Source organism: Sapajus apella, unplaced genomic scaffold (assembly GCF_009761245.1).
Source record: "Sapajus apella isolate SASKATOON/1434 unplaced genomic scaffold, GSC_monkey_1.0 scaffold99, whole genome shotgun sequence".
NCBI classification, from domain to species: domain Eukaryota; kingdom Metazoa; phylum Chordata; class Mammalia; order Primates; family Cebidae; genus Sapajus; species Sapajus apella.
This window is the reverse complement of record NW_022437039.1, coordinates 6,684,469-6,691,919: the sequence shown is the minus strand read 5'-3', so window position 1 is coordinate 6,691,919 and position 7,451 is coordinate 6,684,469. Positions and strand designations below refer to the sequence as shown.

Genomic DNA, 7,451 nt, shown 5'->3' with positions numbered 1-7,451 from the left:
CTTTCTTTCTTTCTTTTTTCTCTCTCCCTCTTTCTCTCTCTCTCTCTTTTTTCTTGAGACAGAGTCTCACTCTGTCACCCAGGCTGGAGTGCAGTGGCACAATCTCAGCTCGCTGCAACCTCCGCCTCCTGGGTTCGAGCGATTCTCCTGCCTCAGCCTCCTGAGTAGCTGGGACTACAGGTGTGCACCACCATGCGGGGCTAATTTTTGTATTTTTTTAGTAGAAACAGGGTTCCACCATATTGGACAGACTTGTCTCAAACTTCTGACCTCATGATCTGTCCGCCTCAGCCTCCCAAGCTGCTGGGATTACAAGCATGAGCCACCGTGCCTGGCCCAAACCTCTATCTTTTGTAAATTGCCCAGTCTCAGGAATGTCTTTATGAGCGGCATGAAAATGAACTAGTATAGTGAGTTTGAGAACTGTGTTCACTTGAGGAAATAAGAAACATGTATTATGGGCACATGTCTTCTAGCAGTGCCTCTCCTCTAAATGTTCACCTCTGTCCTTCATCCCTCAGTCACTGTGACTCTCCTGCAGTTTCAGAAATGATAAAGATGCAGTCCTTACCCTGAGGAATTCAATGAACATTTTTTTTCCTGATATGATGAAGGAGCAAACATTCATTGAGTGCTGACAGTGTGCCAGAAATGGCGATAGGCACTCTCATTATCTGCTTATTCTCTATCTTCATATAAATCAGGTATCATGACTAACCTCATTTAATAGGCAAGGAAACTTAGCTCTTAGGGGAAAAGAAGTAGCCAAAAGTCACATACCTGGTAGGTAAGTGGTGCTCAACTACAGCTGACCCTAAAAAATTTTCAGCATATAGCAACATACAGCTGTATGCAACATACAAAAAAATTGGAATTGTGGAATTGAAAAATATTCAATTTGAGTATAAGTTTTATCTGGTGCTTCTTTCTTGTCTGTGTCTGAAGCATACATCTTAGGATACCCAGCCTGCTTCACTGTTTTTCATTTCTAGTTTGATTTTTGTATGGATTTGATTTTGAGATCCCAGTCTAGATGATCAATTTCAATAGCCCCTTATCACTTAAAGTCTTATCGGTATGAGGTTTGCTCCATTTGTGAGCAGCCGGGGAGGTCTGTAATCGATAAGAACCAGTCACCTCATTGTTGCTGTATGTGAATTTGCTGTATGTGATCCTAAAGATTTTAGTCTTTTCTTGACACCATTATCTTAGTCCTTCTGGGCTGCTATAACAAAATGTCATAGACTGAGTGGCTTACAAAAAATAGGCATTTATTTCTCAGGGTTCTAGAGGCTGAAAGTCCAAGATCAACCTGCCAGCAGATTCCGTGTCTGGTGAGGGCCAGTTTCCTTGTTCATAGAAGGTACCTTGTCATTGTGTCTATACATGTGGAAGGGGGAACTCCAGTTTCAGCCTCTTATGAGAGCACTAATCTCATTCTTGAGGGCTCTACTTCCATGACTTAATTACCTCCCAAATGCCTCACTTCCAAATATCATCACTTTGGAGATTAGTTTTTAACGTATGAATTTGGAGGTGACACAAAAATTCAGTCCATAGCCATCATACTGTATGTAAGTGAAAACCCTGTGGTGGCTAATGTCATCAAATAAAGCAGTTGTGGAAGTTCTCAAATTAAATTAGAGGAAAAATGCACAAGGGCAGAAGAGAGGATTTGAGAGGATATAATGGTATATTCAGTCTAGAGTTCAGCCAGCATGAATTCTTTATCAAGATGAATAAGCATATTTGATGAGCATTTGGAGAAGTCTTAAGGCAGAAAAGACAAGTAGCCTGAATCAAGAGATATTAGGAAATAAACTTTATGGTAGGAATAGAGTGGAGTCTTCAGAGAGGAAGAGAATAGGTGCACAGGGCTAGGAAGGAAATTTCACGTAGTACCACGAGGCTCTTTAATATGGCAGCACAGTCCAGGACTCTGAAATTAGGAGACTTTGCAGCCGCTGCCTCAGCCAGTCAGTAAGGACATATATAACAAGACATGGCATAAGAAAATACAGCTGTGCAGCTGGACATAAATCGGGTCTAACAGGACTGGGTGATTCATGGTATCAGATGTAACAGTGTGTTAAAGGTACAGTGGCACAGTAAGGCTGAAGCCACATAATTCAAAATGACAACTGCAATGTTGGGAGAAGAGGCATCTATATCCACATCCGTTGTGTTAATTTGGGTGGTAGCTGTATGGGAGGACATTATCAAGAAAGGAGCACCAGGCAGGGTTTACAGGAAGCTGGCTAGGGAAAGAGATTGTGAACATGGAGAGCAGAATGGCAGGACCATACCAGTGGGCTGTCAGTGATCATAAGAGCTAGCCTTTATTTGTGCCAGCCTGTGAACAACCGACAATCATATGTTGGCTATGAACAATCAATGCGTTATTTCATTCTCATAACATCCCTGAGAGTTAGAAATCATCCCCATTTTACTGATGATGCAGCTAGAAGGTTGCAGAGCTGGGATTTAAACCAAGGATATCTGATTTCAAAACCCGTAGTTGCAAACATCATATTCTTCTTGGATTTCTTCCAACATAAAACATGAATGCTTTGGACACAGTAGGCAGTGGACGCAAGTGGAATAAATTAATCACTGCGTGATTTTGATCAGTTGATTCCATGGTCAAGTGATTTTGCTTAGAGGTCCTTGCCAATCAGATGTCCCCAAATGTGTTTTTTTCAGACAGAACATCAGGCCATATCATGTTTCTTTTTAAAGTGGTCAACATTTAAGTATTAAAATATACCCCCATAACATCCAGATATTTTTGTGACTTTGGAAAGACTGGGAAATCTTGCAATGCCAGGCCTACTTGGCAACCATACATTGGAGCTGACAATAATATCTGTACTCTCTGATTGGCAGCACTCCCCACCACTCCCCATTGCCTCTCTGAGTCTGAATCCAAATATGCCTTGACATTTACCGTTGCATTTGGGTTATTCTTCTTTAGGATAATTATAAAAGCAGTAAAATATTTATTAAACCCACCTTGAATCAAAGGTAATAAAATCAAATATAGGCTGAAAGGTCCATAAATTTCAAGAAAATTTAGAATTGTGAAATTGAAAAATATCCGATCTGTTTTGATACAAATATAAGTTTTATGTGGTGTTTCTTTCTTATCTGTGTCTGAAGCGTGTATCTTAGGATACCCAGTCTGCTTCACGGATTTTTGTTTCCAGCTTGATCTTTGTATGGATTTGATTTTTGAGATCCTGCTCTAGATGGTCAATTTCAATAGCCCCATATCATGCAATGCCATATCAGTATGAGGTTTGCTCCATTTGTGAGCAGTCAGGGAGGTCTATAGTCGACAAGAACCAGTCACCTTGTTGTTGCTGTATGTGATTTTAGGGATTCAAGAGCATTTCAGCACTTAACATTTTCAAACTGTCATTTTACATTTCCTGTATAGAGCAAATGTCTATTGTAATATAGTGACAATTAAAGTAACAAGAATTATTACTCTATATTGAATTACCTGCCATGAACCAGATATTTAATGAGTTATGAACACATACTGTATCATTTCTTTTAACTATCATAATCACCCTGTAATATAGGTATTATTTAATCACAAATTTTTCAATAGGGCAGTTGACGATCAAGGTTAAGATATAAACCCAGGTCTTGGTCCCAAGCCCAAATTCTTTTCACTGTGTCATAATGCTTTGTCTTCGATTGTAATATGGCTAACTATGCTCTTTTTCCTTTCTGCATTTTTTCCTGATGTTTATTTGCTTTTCAAAATCTGCAACCTTTGCCATTTAAGACATTTATGAGCAACATAAGTTAAATTTTAAAGACAACTTTTATAAGGAGGTTTTGCTTTATAATAAAGAAATATATCTCTTATATTGTTTATACTTATTTTCATAATGGATCCATATATATTCATGTGTATTTATTCTTTTTATTATTTTTTATATGTCTTTATAGTGAAACATTAAACTCTGTATACAGTACATAATCAATTACTATTTGTGGTCACAGGGAGGTGCTTAGTATGAATTAGGAGACAGGATTTTAAGGTAAATTTGGGCCATTTATTCCTTAGTTTCTAGGAAGTGTAACAATGAGATAGCCTGAGGTTTTCATCTTTTTCTTTTTCTCTCCTCTTAAGAGATTGAAGAAGTTTCCTCTTCAGAAACCTTAGTAAATATGGTGGAAAATTCAAGGAACATTACAATGTTATACAAGCCGTTACCTCCATATATTTATAGCCAAGTCTCACTAAGTTTCATTAAGACTGGAATCTGTGATATGTTGGATGGAGGCTGAAGGAAGTTTACCAAATTAACAGTGTAAATGAGATTGCAACATGCATGCTGTTCCCACTTAGAGCAGGTTACAAGCACTTTAGAAGCATCTGTAATTAGATAAATTAGTGGATGCTAAATATCTGATAGGTTATGAATGGAAATGAGGGATCTTAGGAAATGTATCTGTATATACATATATTTGAAATGGAGTCTTGCTCTGTCATCCACGCTGGAGTGGCTGGAGTGGCACAATCCTGACTCACTGTAACCTCCGCCTCCTGGGTTCAAGCGATTCTCCTCCCTCAGCCTCCCAAGTAGCTGGGACTACAGGTGCCTGCCATCATGCCCAGCTAATTTTTGTATTTTTAGTAGAGCTGGGGTTTCGCCATGTTGGCCAGACTGGTTTTGAATTCCTGACCTTGTGATCTGCCCACCTTGGCCTCCCAAAGTGCTAGAATTACAGATGTGAGTCACCATGCCTGAGGAAATATATTTTAAAAAGTGGCGAATTCTCCTGGTAGTTAAGAGCACAGATCTGGCTATCAGGATTAGCTTAGAATCCCTGTTTTATCAATAACAATGTGACTGTGAGCAAATTCACCTCTCTGACCACCACCAGTCAGCTCATCTAGTAAATGGGTAGAATAATGTCATTGGGCTGCTGACAAGAGTATTGTATGTGCAGTGCCTCAACCAGCATCTGACAGAAAGCAAGTGCATAAATAAAAGGTGAGTATCATCAGTGTCATCATCGTACTAATATTAATATTACCTTAATATGTAATGCTATGCTATTTTAGTATTTGAGGTAAATATTACCGCACATAGTAAATGCCCAATATACTACGTACTGTTTTTCATCCTGGAGGAGAGAACTAGAAGCAGAAATGGTAGTTAGGGCTGTCACTGGTGTCTGCCTTCCAGACTTGACTTACTTAGAAAGACACCAAGTAAGTTTCACAGACAGACTAGACCGTGCCTTTTGTTCATTCGTTTCAGGAGGTTCCCATGGCCTCTGACTCAGAAGAATTGATCTTTCATTGAAGGTCTCTGTCTATCTGAAAGTAGTAACTTATCCCTTCTAAAATACATTATATGGTTCATATTTTTCATTGATTCCAAAGCTCTTTCCTCCAACAATCATGGACCAATCCCTGGATGATGACGCATGTCCCCACGTTTAGTCGAGTGGTCCCTTTCCTTGGCCCTCTTTCTTTCCTATTTCCTGGCAACCTTCTCTAATAGATGCGAGGATACCAAGATCAGAGTGAGAAATGAATAGAGAATCTGGGCAAGGAAGAAAAGCATATTTTGAATTTATATCTATTCCCCCACTTCCCTCCTTCCTATCTCGCCATTTCATCCTCTCACTGTCTCTCATTTCCTCTCACACTCATCTCATTGCTTTTATTTTCTTTTTCCCCTTCCTCCTCCCTTCTCCTTCTTTCACCTCCCTCCTGTCTCCCTTGCATAGGTCACAAATATAGCCCATGATTTTGTTTGAAATGTTCTATGAAAAATATTCTTTAATTAAATCACAAGTAATGGTTCTAAGCAGTAGAAGAAGAGAGAGCTCAACTAAAGCTCTATCCACAATAGCCTTGGATTATCAAGTGATGAAAGAGGGAGACAGAATGAGAGAGAGGAAGGAGATTGGGAGCAAATGTTTGATGAGACTGATTCTGAGTAAGTTTCCTAGAAACAAGGTCAATCAAATGCAAACACATATCTTAACCTGGACCAGACTTTCTGCAGAACTCGACGCACCAAGCCCACCCCGGCTTCACCAACTTAGAGGAACACAGCCAAGAAGAGCTCTCCCAGCCAGGCTCTTGGTCTGACAACAGCCTAGCCACTGACCAGGCTGAGTCAGCTACCCCTGCTAGCAGGAACCCAGGCCCCTGTGACTGCCTGGTGGCCGACAGAGAGCCCTTCTTATCCCTCTCTGCTGCAGACCCTGTCAGCTCTTCCCACACCCACCTCCCTCCATCCAGCGTCTCCCTTGCAGGAGACTCCTCCCTCCTCCACTTTTTCCTTGTGTGTTCATCCTTCTCCACAAAATCATGTTCTCAGAGAAGGCATAGTTTTTAATCGAGGTATAATTTACCTGTAAAGCACATAATTTGCCAGGTGTGGTAGCTCATGCCTGTAATCCCAGCACTTTGCTTGCTCCTATCTGCCTTTTGTCTCCAGCCCACCACAGTAATGACTATTCCCTATAACCTGGGACTGGTCAAAGCCAGTGAGAAATTAATTTATTCATTCAACAGCTATTAAGTGAGCATTTTTTAGTAGCAGTGTTTGTTTTAGGTTCGGGCATAAAAGTCTGAACAAAATAGACAAAGATCCCTACCCTCCTGGGGCTTATCTTTCAAAGGGTAATGAGGTTGAAAGTCATCATTTCTTTTCCATTCTCTCTGCAGAACCCCTTCTTACTGAAACACTTTCTAGCCATGTGCTCTTGGGTAAAACAAATTTTTTTTTTTAGTTTATTTTTTTTTCCCATTTATTTTATTGCATTTTAGGTTTTGGGGTACATGTGAAGAACATGCAAAATTGTTGCATAGGTACACACGTGGCAGTGTGATTTGCTGCCTTCCTCCCCATCACCTACATCTGGCATTTCTCCCCTTGCTATCTCTCCCCAGCTCCCCACCCCCCACCATCCCTCCCCTATTTCCCCCCAACTGACCCCAGTGTGTAGTGCTCCCCTCCCTGTGGCCATGTGTTCTCATTGTTCAACACCCACCTATGAGTGAGAACATGCGGTGTTTGATCTTCTGCTCTTCTGTCAGCTTGCTGAGAATGATGGTTTCCAGGTTCATCCATGTCCCTACAAAGGACCCAAACTCATCGTTTTTGATGGCTGCATAATATTCCATGGTGTATATGTGCCACATTTTCCCTATCCAGTCTATCGTCGATGGGCATTTGGGTTGGTTCCAGGTCTTTGCTATTGTAAACAGTGCTGCAATGAACATTCGTGTGCACGTGTCCTTATAGTAGAATGATTTGTAATCCTTTGGATATATACCCAGTAATGGGATTGCTGGGTCAAATGGAATTTCTATTTCTATGTCCTTGAGGAATCGCCACACTGTCTTCCACAATGGTTGAACTAATTTACACTCCCACCAACAGTGCAAAAGTGTTCCTATTTCTCCA

The 7,451-nt window shown here is 40.5% G+C and overlaps 1 long non-coding RNA gene across 1 annotated transcript in view; it reads left to right on the top strand.

Annotated features, from left to right (window-relative positions):
- The first annotated feature begins 314 nt into the window (after positions 1-314).
- LOC116536200 overlaps positions 315-7,451 on the top strand; it is a 12,317-nt gene continuing 5,180 nt past the window's right edge. The window contains exons 1-2 of the long non-coding RNA XR_004262530.1: positions 315-327; positions 793-794. This is a non-coding gene — a long non-coding RNA (uncharacterized LOC116536200). The remainder of the gene's footprint in view (positions 328-792; positions 795-7,451) is intronic.